General features: G+C 42.7%; 1 protein-coding gene and 1 long non-coding RNA gene across 2 annotated transcripts in view; one reads left to right on the forward strand and one right to left on the reverse strand.

Annotated features, from left to right (window-relative positions):
- Window positions 1-150: 150 nt before the first annotated feature.
- Cbx5 (chromobox 5) overlaps window positions 151-15,818 on the forward strand; it is a 43,362-nt gene continuing 27,694 nt past the window's right edge. Inside the window, exon 1 of the mRNA XM_028874413.2 lies at window positions 151-289. The gene's annotated coding sequence lies outside the window, so the exon portion shown is untranslated. The remainder of the gene's footprint in view (window positions 290-15,818) is intronic.
- LOC119086332 lies at window positions 8,818-10,733 on the reverse strand. Its single transcript, XR_005089580.1, has 2 exons — window positions 10,402-10,733; window positions 8,818-8,895 (listed from the first exon to the last, which is right to left on the reverse strand). It is a non-coding gene; the product is annotated as an uncharacterized LOC119086332 (long non-coding RNA).

Below are 15,818 nucleotides of genomic sequence, written 5' to 3' on the forward strand. Positions count from 1 at the left end.
CGCACTAAGAAGTTCCGCTTGCCTCCTGGAACACGTGAAATGGCGGGCGGGAGAGGGTTGTGAACCTAAGGCGCCTGCGTGGTGGCGGGAGCTGCGTCCTGTTTTGCGCAGGCGTTTAGGGCGGAGAAAAAGGTCTGGGCCCGGGATTGGTTGCGCAGGCGCAGGGAAGGATCCGTTTTGGCGGGCGGTTGGCGTTGCGCAGAAGGCGGCGGTAGCGGTGGCTTGTGGTGCAGCTTTACCACAGAAGAACCGTGCAGGCCTTAGTGTGAGTGGTCACTGTAGATCCCGGGTAAGTGGCAGAGAGTCTAGACTACTCGTACGAGATGTTGGACCCGCTCCAATTGGACTCGTTATTGTACGAAATGAATGGACCGCTGGACTGGGGGGGAACGGCAGTGGAGGGGCCGCGATGGGTCGGGCCAGCCAATGGGAGAGCTGGGGGCGGGATGTTTTAATCCTTGCAGGTTCTTTTGAGCTGCGCTACCAAAGCGTTTGACTGGCGGGGATATAGGCCAATTGGGTCTTCCTACAGCCGCCTGCCGCTCGGCCCTTGGGCCATCGGAATGTGGGAGGCGGGCTTTTCCCGCCTGAGTTGCGTCTGTCCGAGCCAATGAGTCCCAAGCGCGCGATAGGCCGGCCTTCTAGAGGCAGAGACTGGACTCCAAAGGAGAGCGCGGGAGTCGGCAGGTTTTATTCATGGACCCCAGCCTGGAGCCCCTAAATGGAGCCCCTAAAAAGAGATATTTACTCTTGGAGGGAGTTGTGAGGATGCATAAAGGAGGCATTCATTTAGTACATCACTTTAACGAAAGCATGCTTTTTTTTTTTTTTTTTTTGTGCCCCTCGAGTTTGGTCTTTTTCTTGCTCTTTTCGGTACGTTCCACTCTTCTCTTGATATTTTGAAGGACTTAGGGAGGGAGGTTTTAGTTTTTGAAAACTTTTAAAGGAGAATATTTAAAATTTTAGAGTGAAATGGCTACCTATTACTATAATGGAGAGCATCCAAGAAAAATAGATTTACCTCCACCACCTGTTTCCCGGGACACACATCTCTATTTCTGTGGCCACAGAGGAAGTTTTTGAGAGCTACATGACCAAGTGTTGCTTCTATGGACGCAGTGGGGTAGAGGCCTGCTGTATGTCTATTTGAGGGATAATTGTCATTAATGAAAAGCTTAATAAAAAAAAAATGGATTCATTTGGTTTTTTTTGTTGTTGTTGTTTCCAGTCATCATGTGCTTCTCACCATCATTCAGGTCTCCAATTGTTTAATCTGAGTCACCGAGGAACTTTTTTTAAAGTTTCTCTGTGTAACCCCCATGGCTGTCTTGGAATTGGCTTTGTAGATCAGGCTGGCTTCAAACTCACAGAGATCCGCCTGCCTCTGCCTCCTGGAGTGCTGGGATTAAAGGCGTGGGCCACCACCGCCCGGCCCCTTGTATTTTATCTGCAGTCTTTGGTATTAATAATGCCCACACTTCCCAGAGGATCTGGACAAATGTGTAATTTTTGTTTACTACCTGTCCGTTGATTTATTTTGAGTCAAGGAGAAATATTTAGGTTCATGATGAATAACTTTTGAGGTGCACTTGTAATTAGAAAATACTTTCCAGCCTGGCTTAGTTTGAACACCTTTGATCCCAGCACTTGAGAGACAAAGATAGGTAGATGAATCTCTTGAGTTTGAGGCCAGCCTTTGTCTACAAAATTCTAGGACAGCCAGAGGTACATAGTGAGACCCTGTCTCGAAACACCTATAAAAAATAAAAAGAAAGAAAATACTTTCCAACTTTGTACAAGACTGATGATTTCAGCTTAATTTTGTGTTTTGTTTTTGAGAAACTTTGTATCCCAGGCTGGCCTCAAACGAAGAGATATGCCTGTTCCTGTTTTGAGTGCTGGGATTAGAAGCCTATGCTACCATGCCTGACAGACTAGTGAAGTTTGTAATGAGTAGAGATTTCCACACTGGTACTTTATAACTGGTTACCTACTTATGCTAATAATGCAGTTGCAGAGCTCAGCTCCAAAACAATAGTGTTCTCAGGCATCTACCTAGATACAGTTTCGGGTGTGTGTGGGGGTGTCGCTGGGTTCAGGATAAGGTTTCTCTCTGTGGCCATGCCTGTCCTGGAACTTGGTAGACCATACTGGAGTAGACCATACTGGCCTTGAACTCAGAGAACCCCCTGCCTCTGCCTCCTGAGTGCTGGAACCAGAGGTGTGTACCAGTGTTGCTCTGTCTTTTTTCTTTCTTTTTTTTTAAAATAAAGTCTCAATCTAAAATGACTGATGCTAGAATTTATTATTTTCAGATATTTTAGATTGATATTAACAGTGTGGAGGAGATGAGGTGTAAGGGAGTAGTAGTTGTGGATATGGCTCAGTTGGTAGAATTCTGATCTACCATGCATGGAGTACTATTTTATCCCCATAGCAGGGAATAAACATGCTATGGTGGTGTTGGCCTATAATCCCAGCAGTAGGGAAGCCACCCTCAGCTAGCAAGTTAAAGGCCACTCCAAGCTTTATGAGACCTGCCTCAGGTTTGTGATTCTCCAACTTCAGCTTCCTGTGGTGCAAGTTTATTATGAGTTCTGCCATCCAAGTACAGTACAGCTCTAGCTCTTGCTTTCTGGGTTTTGTCTTGGGTGTTTTATGTAACCACTTAGCTTGGTTTTTGTTTTTTGAGACAGTTTCTTTGGGTAGCTCTGGTTGTCCTGGAACTCACTCCATAGACCAGGCTGGCCTTGAACTCAAGAGATCCTGCCTGCCTCTTGAGTACTAGGATTAAAGGTGCCACCATATTCTGCATAGCATTTTTTTTATAAGATTACATAACTCTACTTAGTAAAGAGCACTTTTACTATTTTGTCCTTCTGGTAATTTTTATTTTATGTGCATTGGTGTTTTGCCATGGGTGTCGAGTCCCTTGGAACTGGAATTAACAGAGTTGTGAGCTGTCATGTGGGTGCTGGGAATTGAACTCGGGTCCCAAGCAGTCTCTACTCTTAAATACTGAGCCATCTCTCCAGCCCCTATTCTGATAATTTTTATATACATTCACTTTTCTCAAAAGTGGGCCAGTGGCTGGGCAGTGATGGCGCACGCCTTTAATCCCAGCACTCAGGAAGTAGAGCCAGTTGGATCTCAGTTTGAGGCCAACCTGGTCTATAGAGTGAGATCCGGGACAGGTTCCAAAGCTACACAGAGAAACTGGGGGGGGGTGGGGGGTGGGCCAGTTTTTGTTCAGTGTTCATTCTTAGACACCCACCATTGCTGCTGCTAACAGTGCCAAAAGTTCATCCTCCCGTTCTGCCTGCATTCTCCCCAAGACACTCTAGGGGGAAAGGGGGCTAGGGCTCAGCAGGCTGGTTACCAACCACCCCACACCAGGGAAGATGGGGCCCATTTTGATGGGGAAAGGGTGTAGGACCACCTTCTCCCCTTGTTCTGTGGGGGAGGGGGAGCAGTGTTTGTCCCGGCCTGGGGCTCTGCTCTGGTTTCCTATTTGCAGTTACTTAAAAAAAAAAAAAAAAAAAAAAAAAAAAAAGTGGGCCAGCGCTACACTATATTGAGTTTAAAAACAATGTAGCTATCATTTGGTACAGTATGACTGTTACATATTGTTATTCATGACCTTTGACTGAACAGTCAATCATCTTTTCTTTGGCATGAGCTTTTACTTTTTTCCTTGCACTTAGAAGATGACTTTAACTCATTGTACTGATAAAAAGAAGTCTAGGGGCCCAAAAGATGGTTAAGCATTTAAAAGCATTTGCTGCTCTTGTAAAGGGATCTGAGTTCAGTTGCCAGCATCCAGCACAGATAACTCACAACCACCCATAACTCCAGCTCCATGGGATCCAGTACCTCTGACCTTAGACACTTGCACTTATGTGTACAACCATGCAATGCATACAATTTCTAAAGTTCTTAATAAAAAAACAACAAACCTAGGTCATTCTGAGAAGAATTGGCTTGTGTACAGTGAAAGCTGTGGATTTGTTGCATTCTGTAAGTCACTTGAAGCCACACACTCATTTCTGGTGACTTTACACTTGTGCTGACAGAACACCCACAGTGACACCTGTGCCTGTGTTTAGTCTGTCCAGGAGCTCAACCCCATCCGTTTGTGGAAAAACCTACACTGTTCTTGTTAGCAGCTATGTAAATATTAGTCCTCTTAGGTTTGCAGGTTTATTTTGAACAAATTGTATCTTGCTTTTTTTGAGACAAGGTCTCACTATGTAGTCCTGGCTAGTCTGGAATTCACAGAGATCCCCCCTGCTTCTACCTTCCAAATGCTTAGGATTAAAGGTGTGTGCCACCACACCTAGATGTAGATTGTAATTTTTTTTTCATTTACCCATTGGTATGAGGGATTGAAGGTTCTTTGTAACAGGCTACTACACTTGGGAGGCAGGCGGATCTTTGACTTTGAGGCCAAGGAAGTCAACATGGTCAACATAGTGAGACCCTGTCTCAAAAAAGTTAGGCTGATGCCGGGCGGTGGTGGCGCACGCCTTTAATCCCAGCACTCGGGAGGCAGAGCCAGGTGGATCTTTGTGAGTTCAAGGCCAGCCTGGGCTACCAAGTGAGATCTTCCTGTCTCTGTCTCCCTAGTGCTGGGATTAAGGTCTGTGCTGCCACCACCTGGCCATGTATCTTTAAGTTTGAGGCCAGCCTGGTCTACACAGTGTGTTCCAGGACAGCGAGAGCTACATAGTCAGACCCTGTGTCCAAAAAGAAAAACAGAGAAGCTAAGGTAGAGGATGATGAGTATAGGGTCAGTTTGAGCTACTTGGTGAGACCCTGTCTCAAAAAAAAAGTCAGGCCAGGCATGTTGGCACACAATTTTTTTTTTTTTGGTTGTTGTTTTGTTTTTCGAGACAGGGTTTCTCTGTGTAGCTTTGCGCCTTTCCTGGATCTTGCTCTGTAGACCAGGCTGGCCTCGAACTCACAAAGATCCGCCTCCCAAGTGCTGCGATTAAAGGCGTGCGCCACCACCGCCCAGCAGCACGCACTTTTAATCCCAGCATTTGGGAAATGGAGGCAGTCAGATTTTGTGCGATCAAGGCCAGCCAGGTCTACATAGATTCTTTCTTAAACAAACAAAAACATAGAGGAAGAAGTCTTAAACATTCTTTGGGTTACTTGAAATACAATTCTTTTCTTTGTTTTTTGATTGGGTGCTGGAGGCTGAACCCAGAGCTTTGAATATACTGAGTACATTCCCTTACCACTATACCATACAGCTCCCCCAGTTATCATCTAAGTTTACTTTCCCTGCTTATTAGCTTCCTGCAGCTTCTATAGCAGCACATTGCAGAAGATTCTAGAGGCTGGAAATGTGCATTAGAAGTCTTTAAACTCGATGGGCAGCAGTGGCACACGCCCTTAATCCCAGCACTAGGGAGGCAGAGCCAGGCAGATCTCTGTGAGTTCCAGGCCAGCCTGGTCTACAGAGGGAGATCCAGGACAGGCACCAAAACTACACAGAGAAACTGTCATGAACCACCCCCCCTCCCCCCCCCCCGCCCCCCAAAGGTCTTTAAACTCTTGTGCAGACTCTAGAAAGAATATGTTCCTTTTCCTGCTTCTGGTGGTCACCATCCCTTGGTTTATGGCATGATGTCCCTTTTTGTTCTCATTCTGTTCTTTGTGTGCCTGTCTGGGAACTCTGCCTCTTATAAAGATAAATATGCTTGTACTTAAGGCCCACTGGGGTAACTCGGGATCTATTTCTCTTCTCTCATCTTTTTTTTTTTTTATATTTATTTTTATTTTATGTGCATGGTTGTCAGGTCCCCAGGAACTGGAGTTATGGACAGCTGTGAGCTTCCATGTGGGTGCTGGGAATTGAACCCAGGTCCGCTGGGAGAGCAGTCAGTGCTCTCAACCTCTAAGCCATCTCCCCAGCCCCTCTCTTATCTTCTAATAACAACTTTTGCTATATAAGGTAATATTCACAGATTCATGGGATTAGGGTATAAATCTTTTTTGAGGGGGCCAGGGGGACTGTCATTCAAATAAGTTTTTTTTTTTTTTTTTTTTTTTTTTTTTTTTTTTTCGAGACAGGGTTTCTCTGCGTAGTTTTGCGCCTTTCCTGGAGCTCACTTGGTAGCCCAGGCTGGCCTTGAACTCACAGCGATCCGCCTGGCTCTGCCTCCCTAGTGCTGGGAATAAAGGTGTGCGCCACCACCGCCCGGCAAAGTTTTTTTTTTTTTTTTTTTTTTTTTTTTAAAGATTTATTTATTATGTATACAGTGTTCTACCTGTATGCCAGAAGAGGGTGTCAGATCTTATTACAAATGTTTGTGAGCCACCATGTGGTTGCTGGGAATAGAACTCAAGACCTCTGCAAGAACAGCCAGTGCTCTTAACCTCTGAGCCATCTCTTGAGCACTCAAATAAGTTTACAAAAAAGAGGTTATTTAAAAAAAAATTTTGCTGGGCGGTGGTGGTGCACACCTTTAATCCCAGCACTAGGGAGGCAGAGCCAGGCGGAGCTCTGTGAGTTTGAGGCCAGCCTGGGCTACCAAGTGAGTTCCAGGAAAGGCGCAAAGCTACACAGAGAAACACTGTCTTGAAAAGCCCAAAAAAAAAAAAAAAAAAAAAAAAAAAATTTTTTTTTTTTATTCTGTCTGGGTGGTGATGGTGCATGCCTTTATTCCCAGTACTCAGAAGCAGAGGCAGGCAGAAGGCAGAGGCCAGCCTGTTCTACAGAGTGAGTTCTAGTACAGCCAGAACTGCACATGGAAACCCTGTCTTTAAAAAAAAAAAAAAAATTCTTTTAGCTTTATTTTATATGTCTGAGTATTTTGCCTGCATGCATGTATGTGGACCATGTGTGAGCCCAGGGCCTATAGAGGCCAGAAAAGTATTGGATCCCCTGGAACTGAAGTTACCGATGGTAACTTCATGAAGGTGCTAGGAATTGACCCAGTTCCTCCACAACAGCAGCTAGCACTCTTTTTTTTTTTTTTTTTGGTTTTTCGAGACAGGGTTTCTCTGTGTAGTTTTGCGCCTTTCCTGGAACTCGCTTTGGAGACCAGGCTGGCCTTGAACTCACAGAGATCCGCCTGGCTCTGCCTCCCAAGTGCTGGGATTAAAGGCGTGCGCCACCACCGCCCGGCTCAGCTAGCACTCTTAATCACTCAACTATTTAGTTGAGTCCAGTCCCCAAACTTGGATTTATTTATTTATTTTTGAGTCATAGTCTCTCTCTGATATAGCTCTAGTTGTCCTGGAACTTGCTATATAGACCAGGCTGGCTTCCAACTCCCAGAGATCTACCTGCCTCTACCTCTCAAGTGCAAGGATTAAAGGTGTGTCCAACCATAACACAGCTGCATTTGGTTTTAGAACTACTCTCCGTTTACATTAGGCTAACCTTGAACTCATTCCCAGATTTTTTTTTTTTTTTTTGGTTTTTCTGAGACAGGGTTTTTTCTGTGTAGCTATGGCTATTCCAAAACTTGCTCTGTGGACCAGTATAGCCTAGAACTTTTTTCTTTTTTTAATGCCAATAATTAAAAATGCAAATCAAGCCAAGCCTGATGCTGTATGCCTTTAATTCCTGTACTTGAGAGGCAGAGGTAAGGAGATCCCTCAGTTTGAGGCCAGCCTAGTCTATATACCCAGTTTCAGGTCAGCTAAAGCTATGTAGTAAGACCCTATCTCAATAATAATTTATTCTAACACTTTGACCAGTCTGGTAGTATGGCATTTTTGCCTAGAACTTAAGAGGCATAAAATTGACTTGCTGGTTGATTCTCAACTCCTTGGGCTATTAATATAGACAGACAAACCTGTACTTAAATATATGCATGAACTTTTTAAAAAAGTGTAGGGGTTGGGGATTTAGCTCAGTAGTAGAGCACTTGCCTAGCCCTGGGTTCGATCCTCAGCTCAAAAGGAAAAAAAAAAAAAGGCTGGGCCATTTTACTCCCTTTAGTGAATTTGGGGGCCATGTATTCTGAACTTTCCTTTCTAGTAACAATAAGTACTTCATCAGAATTAAGCACTGTCATATTTTCTATCTTAAAATAGGTCATAGATGGAATAAAGAACACATGCAGGGTTTTGGTTTTGGGGGGAGGTTGTTTGTTTATTTTGGTCTGTGGTTTGTGGTTTGTTTTTTGTTTTGTTTTTGTTTTTTGTTTTTCTTGACAGGGTTTCTCTTGTGGACCAGGCTGGCCTTGAATTCACAGAGATCCATGTGCTCTGCCTCCTGAGTGCTGGGATTAAAGGCATGTGCCACCACCTCCCGTCTTTTCACATGAAGTTTTAATATATAGATTTGCTGAGTGTGTGTTGTATTAGGCTTCATAACTAGGAAGGATACTAGAATTCATGAGATTGATAAGGTATACTTGAAAAGATTTGTTCAAGGTCAATCATAGCAAATCGTACTCCCATTTTTTCCATGGAGCCAAGGAAGCACATTGAATTCAAGTACTCCCTGATTGTGATCTACATTCCTCAGAATACAGCAAGTTTGTATCTGAGCCAACAGGTATAATTATGTTGGAATAAAATGCCCTGTACTAAAGAGGTCAGCTAACAAGCTGGAAAGTTTTAAGTTTGGTTTCTGAAGCAAATCCTTGAACTCAGTGTGCCTTGTCCTCATTCCTAAATCATGGAGACTCACTTCACAGGGAGTTGTTGAGTGTGATATACTGCTAATTTGTTCAGTATCTTACAACAATAAATTATGTCTAAAGATCTGATAAAACATAGTAAGCCTCATTTATATGAGTAGTTGGAGACAGCATAGATAAACTTAGAGATAATTCAGAAAATTCATTAAAGTTATTTTTTAACTTCCTTTATTGTCAGATTTTTGCCTCTGTTTCCAAAGTGCTCTCTTGTTCTTTTTCCATAACAGACCTATGAAATAGGTTGGGCAATAACAGCAGGTTAGTTAATTAAGGTATCAATTCATCAAAAGGACATAATAATCTTAAGTGTTTATACAGCTAAAAAGAAAAGCTTTAGGGGCTGGGAATATAGCTCAGTGCTGGTGTTAGCCTAGCATGTGTTAGGCCCAGGGTTTCATCCTCAGCCTCACAAGTGTGTGCACACACTCACTCATAATGTGTGAAGGAAAAAAGATAAAAGGGAAATAGCAGACACCTGTAATTATATTGGGAAATTTAGCCAATTGATAAAAACAAATGTGTAGGAAAGTATGAAAGTAGAAGACAGCATTATCAACTAGTCTGACATCACTGACACCTGTAGAGTAGTTTACAAAACCGTGAAATGTTTTCAAGTAGTATGGACTGTTTAAGTCTCATTCAAAAGGATGCTATCATATAAAGTGTTTCTGACCTTAATTCAGTTGTATTAGAAATTAGCTACACATTGGGAAGTCTCCAAATATTTGGAGTACTCTATAACACCAAAGTTACTCAGGGTCAAACAACGGGGAATGCAGCTCAGAGCTTTTGTTTATGCAAGGTGCTAGCTTGGTATATTCCCAGCACCAACCCCAACAACAAAGGAGGATCACATGAGTTCAAAGACAACCTGGGCTATATAATGAGAGCCCATCTCAAAAGACAGAAACAGAAAAATCAAACTGAAAGTTATTTGAGAACTGATAAATCAAGAAAAGTAGAACACATAAATAACCATTGTTTGGAATGAGAGAATTGATGCCACTGTTGACCTTTGAAAAAGTAATAAACATTAGAAAGCTTGCATGGTGCTTCTCTAATCCTAGCACCTAGGAGGCAGAGGCAGCAGATTTGCTGCATGTTGGTGATTAGCCTAGGCTACAAAGTGAGACTCCATCCCAACATTTTCCCTTCTCTCCTCACCAAGAAAAGAGAAACTAAGAAATTATGCCACTGTTCCCATGTCTAATGAAAACCCTGTGCCCCACCGGGTGGTGGCGGCACATGCCTTTAATTCTAGCACTCGGGAGGCAGGGCCAGGAGGATCTCTGTGAGTTCGAGGCCAGCCTGGTCTACAGAACAAGATCCAGGACAAGCACCAAAACTACACAGAGAAACCCTGTCTTGAAAAACCAAAAAAAAAAAAAAAAAAAAGAAAGAAAGAAAGAAAAGAAAAAGAAAAGAAAGAAAGAAAACCCTGTGCCCAATTTGTTTTGTATGCCTCCACCCCCGCACCCACGGCAGCCCTGTGAGATAAGCAGGACAGTAACTAACATTTAAGGTTAAGTGAGCTGTTTGGCTTCATTTTTGATTTACTTATTACAGTTCTCATTTCCAGTATTAGGAAGTTGCCTTTGAGTTGGGCATGATGACAAGGCCTTTAATTCTAGCATTCTGGAGGCAGAGGCCAGCCTGGTTTAGCTCTAGTAGTGATACTTTGTTGTTTAATTGTCTTTGGACCTGGCAATATGGCTCAGTAGGTAAAGGCACTTACCCAAAGCTAATCCTGGTGGTCTGAGATCCATCCCAGGAGTCACAGGGTGAAAAGAGAAACCAACTCCTACAAATGGTTTTTTGACCTTTACCAGGCATGCTGTCCCACAAGTGTGCCCCCACACAAAACATACCTGCACAGATAGACAAATGTTTTAAAAATGAGACTTACTTATTTTATGTATAGGAGTGGTTTTGCTCCACTGTATGTATGTGTACCGCATGCTTGTCTGGTGCCTGTGAAGGTCGGAAGAGGACATGAGAGTCCCTGGAACTAGAGTTATTGGCCACTGAGTTGCTGTAATCCACCTGTCTTTACCTGTGGGCTTCTGGGTGCTGGGACCCTAATCTGGTCTTCTACAAGAGCAACAACTGCTCCTAACAGCTGAGCTGTGCTCCAGCCTCCAGTTAAAAAAATGAAGTTACACGCCCCCCCAGGAGGCAAGCTTTCTCTGTGTAGCTAGCCTTGGCTGTCTTGAAACTGGTTCTGTAGACCAGGCTGGGCCTCGAACTCACAGAGATTCACCTGCCTCTGCTGTCCAAGTACTGTAGAGTTACCTTTTAAGTAGCCTTTACTTTTCCTTTTGTGACAGTTACGCTGTAGCTAAGGCTGTGGTAGAACTCACTATGTAGCCCAGGGTGGCCTGGTGCAGTTCAGTGATCCTTTTCCTTCAGCCTCCTGACTGCCACTGGTTTGGCAAACATGTTGCCTTTCTGATCTTTTGGTTTGACTTGGTGGTATTGTGAGTTGAACCCTTAGCTTTGTGCTATCTCCCATGCACTCACTGCTCATTAGCAGCTAAGGTGCTGCTTCCAGAACCCGTGTGGTCCTTTGTGGTGGTGGGGGCAGCCTTTGTGGAGCACTGACTTAACCCAGGGGAAACTCAGATTTTTTAGCCCACAGGTTGAAGACAGCAGATTTAGTGCGGATGCAGTGCTTGACACTTATTAGGCTCTCAATAAATATCCCACAGCCAGCTAAACAGTTTTAGAAAAGGAACAGAATGACTATATTAATCATCTCTTTGGCACAGGATTTGAATTGGGAATGTGGTTGGAAACTGGACAAAAAGAAAAATCTTACTTGGCTTAAATAGCACATCAAAACACTTGAGCTAGGTGGTCTGAGATCAGCCATCCTCTCAGTCATTTATCTGATGGTGGCCTTTCTTTGCATTTAACTATCAATATATTTGAAGTGTAGAGCACACTTTTATTATATTGTGCCATAGTAACTCACACTTAAATGTCAATAGAGACACTTGCAAAGACCTGCAAGGTTCAATAACTTCTGGTGTGGGTTTGTTCCTCCTGTCATCACCCATTATGGTGTTTTTTTTTTTTTCTTTACAGCTTTTAAATTGCCAGAAAGCAGAATTGGTCAGGATCATAATAGATGGCCCAGGAGCTGCCAAGGATACCCTTGTATGGGATGAGAAAAATTCAATGCTGGCTTGATTTTATTTATCTAAAATGTAGGATATGACTTCAATATAATTCATGTTGCAAAAACACCAAGGTGATGGCCAAGCACAGAATTGTGCCATATGTTGGAGGAATGCTCTCTTTATTTCCTGAAGTTTTATACTCTGAGATGTTTTTTACTTTAATCATGTAAAGATTCCTTTCTTGTCAGCATGAATCAATCAGATTGTAGTATATAATCTTAAACAAATCTTCAGTTAAATTAGAAATATTTTATATTATGGTTATGTAAGTTAATTTTTATGTCTTTTGAATGTCTTTGCTAAACAGGTTATTGGACAAATCTAAATTGTCTGACTTAGTATGTATAGGCTCTTCCTTAAAAATAGATGATTGGTTGAAATGACCTAAAGGGGTCTTTGTAAGCCCTAAGCTGTTTAAGTCTAAAAACTGCAAACAATGCCAGGGTAAAGACTGAGTTTTGTTTGTGGTTTTTTGGTTTTTCAAGACAGGATTTCTCTGTGTTGCCCTGACTGTCCTGGAACTTACTCTGTAGACCAGGCTAGCCTCAGAGATCTACCTGCTTCTGCTTCCCTAGTGCTGGAATTAAAGATGTTTGCCACCACTGCCACCCTACCCCCCAGTTTGGGTGATGTTTGCAAAGTGTTTTCTGCCCATAGTTTTATTTAGGTAGAGGGACATTTCATTTCTCTTTTAACTTTATTTCATTATTCTTTTTTCTTTTTTCTTTTTGTAGAGATAGGGTCTACTATGTAGCCCTGGCCTACTTGGAACTCACTATATAGGCCAGGATGGCCCCAAACTCAAAAAGATCTACCTGCCTCTGCCTCTAGAGTGCTGGGATTATAAGTGTGTACCACCACACCTAGCCCAACTTCCATATTTTGTAAGGATGATCTGCCAAAGTGGTATGTGTAAATTCATTGTAATCTACCCAAACATTTTTATTAAGATTTATTTAAGATGAAATCATGAGGTTTGTTTTTTGTGTGTGTATGTGTAAGGTGACAGGTTTATAAATTCATGTTTCCACATTAAGAGAGGCATGGGTATGAGATTAACACCCACTTGAGAGTGGGGCTTTAAGATGAGGACATTCCAGGGGTAGAATTGTTAGGAAGCATCATCTGGAAGACATTTTCCAATAGTGGTGCCAAGTTTTACTTTCTCTAAGTCTTGGAACAGTTGCATATACAGTATCTACCCAAGGATTAATTTACCAGTACCTTATCTAAACTTCATTACAACTTACACTTAAGAGGAGAAACCAGTAGATTTTAATAAGAGGAAAAAAATACTCAACCTTATTTTGAGATAATAAGAATTTGTGTGTTGCTAAAAATACCAGTTTATTAAAACTGACATGTCAAGCAGTTCTGAGAATAGAGTCTGTAGTCCACATTCATTTATAAAAGAAAGATGGTCAGGGCCACTGTCCCTTGAGGAACCCATACCCAGTCTTGATTATGTCTCATTCACCTCCACCCCCCACCATGTACTTCTTAAAGAAGCCATGGTCTTGGATATGTCTTTCTTTTCTCTATATGTGCTTAAGCCTATATTAATATATCTTTTGGGGGTGGTGGATTTTTCTGTGTAGCCCCGGATGTCCTGGAACTAGCTCTGTAGACAAGGCTGGCCTTGAACACAGGGAGATCCGCCTGCTTCTGGCTCCCAAGTGCTGGGATTAAAGGTGTGTGCCACCACTCCCTGGCTTAATATATCTTTATTAACCCCCCAGCTCTTTGTTTTAAGCAAAAAGAAAACAGTTGTCAGCTGGGCGTGTTAACACACATCTTTAATCCTGGACTGGGGAGGCAGATATAGAGAACCTATCATTGCTTTCTGGCGAGCAAGAGATACATAATAGTGCTCTTTTAAAAAAAGGTCAGACTTGGGGAGCGGCACATACATCCAAATGGAATTATAGAATAGCCTTTAACAGGTTTATGTCTTAATCTGAAAGAACAAAAGGAGGAAACAGGAGAATTGTTGTCCATCTAAGGGATGAGACAGAATGAGACCTTGTCTCAAAAGCAAAAACCAAATAAAAATCCTTTACTCTTTGTTCATTGTAGCAGGATGTTTATATAACCAATAGTACTCAGCCTCAGTGTAGTTATATAGTTGGTTGAAACAATGCCTTAGCTTCTCATTTTGGGGGGATGTTCTGGGGATTGAACTCAGAGCTTTGCACATGGTAAACATTTCCTTTACTATTAGCCTACATCCTCAGCCACTTAGTCTGATTTTAAAAGGATTATTAACTGTAACTGCTAGCCACAGGGAGGACACTCTGTAGACACTCTTTCCTCTCTACTGTACTAAAGCTTGTGTTGATTGTATGTGGTTAGTTAATCCTCTTCAACTCTTTTCTAATCCAGTCTCTAACATAGATATTTTAAAAGCTTTGACTCCTCCTAAATTGGGTGTTTATCTGCTTCTGATGTAGATGGAACGATAGTTATCAGCCCATGTAACAAACCTTGACACAGCCTGGACAGCTGTAGTCTGCAGTTGTGCCATGTTCTTGTGAAAATGTCACATGACCAATAATCTAGAAATCATAAATCCAGTGCAAGATAAAATACCCTTTATGGAGGGAATTTTGTCTTTATGTTGTATGTGTTACATACCTAAGACCATTGGTCCTTCAATACCCATAAAGAGCAGAAAACACTAGCAGTTTTTAACTTGTTTGCATCTGCTCATTTCTATTTTTTTTTTTAATTATTTTTATGTATACTGGTGTTTTGCCTGCATGTATGTCTGTGGGGTGGTGTCAGATAGTTGTTAACTACCATGTGGCTGCTGGGAAATGAATCCAGGTCATCTGGAAGAGCAGTCAGTGCTCTTAACCGCCAAGCCATCTCTCCAGCCCCTCTGTTCGTTTCTTAAGTGTGTCTGCATAGAGTACTCCTAGAAGTTAGGACTGTGACCAACAACTGAAGCTTCCCATCAATTGCAAAATTTGTTTCCTTTGTAGTTTTTTGAGACAAGATCTTATACTATAGCCCAGGCTGGCCTCTTACTTATGCTGATTTTTCTGCTTCAGCCTCTCAAGTACTGGGAACTATAGGCATACACTGCTATGCCCAGCTACCCCCAACTGCTGTCTCTCCCAAGGGCCTTAGAGAAGAAATTGCTGTTTCTCTTTGAGTTTAGTGGTGTGTGCCAGTACTCCCAGAACTAGGGAGGCAGAGGCCGGAGGATTAAATTGGAGGACAACATACTTAGTAGATACAGAGAGAGAGAGAGAAAGAGAGAACGTGTCAGGAGGGAAGGGGAGATGGAGGAAGCCTGGGCCATGTGAAGCCACTGATCAATAGCATATTTAATTTGTGTGGAAAGGAGGAGCTTTGAATGTGTTTTCCCCCTCACTGCTTTTTAGCTGGGGCTTGCTCTCTGGAAGTTTTTTGTTTTGTTTTGTTCTTTTTTTTGAGACAGGGTTTCTCTGTGTATCCCTGGCTGTCCTGGAAGTTGCTTTGTAGACCAGGCTGGCCTTGAACTCCCAGAGATTCACCTGCCCCTGCCTCTGGAGATATGGCTCAGTGGTTAAGAGCACTGGCTGCTCTTCTAGAGGACCTGGGTTCAATTCCCAGCACCCACATGGCAGCTCACAACTGTCTGTAACTCCAGCTCCAAGGGATCCAATATCCTCATACAGGCAAACCAATGTACATGAAATAAAATAAATCATTTACAGGTTGGGAATTTAGCTCAGTGGTAGAGCGCTTGAAGGCCCTGGGTTTGGTCCTCAGCTGGGTGGGGGGCATATACCACCACTCATCTTGATTTTTAGATTTCATCCATTAAAGAATTTCTTGTCAGTGATTTGGAATGTGAGTCTGACTCTGCTTGACCATGAAGTTCTTTGATGTTTTTCCAAGACTGACTTCTGTCTTGAGGAACCTATAATGTGAATTTGCCTTACGTTGCTCATAGGAAGGTCTGTTGGTACTGCTCTTTTTT

Source organism: Peromyscus leucopus, chromosome 20 (assembly GCF_004664715.2).
Source record: "Peromyscus leucopus breed LL Stock chromosome 20, UCI_PerLeu_2.1, whole genome shotgun sequence".
In the NCBI taxonomy this organism is placed as follows: domain Eukaryota; kingdom Metazoa; phylum Chordata; class Mammalia; order Rodentia; family Cricetidae; genus Peromyscus; species Peromyscus leucopus.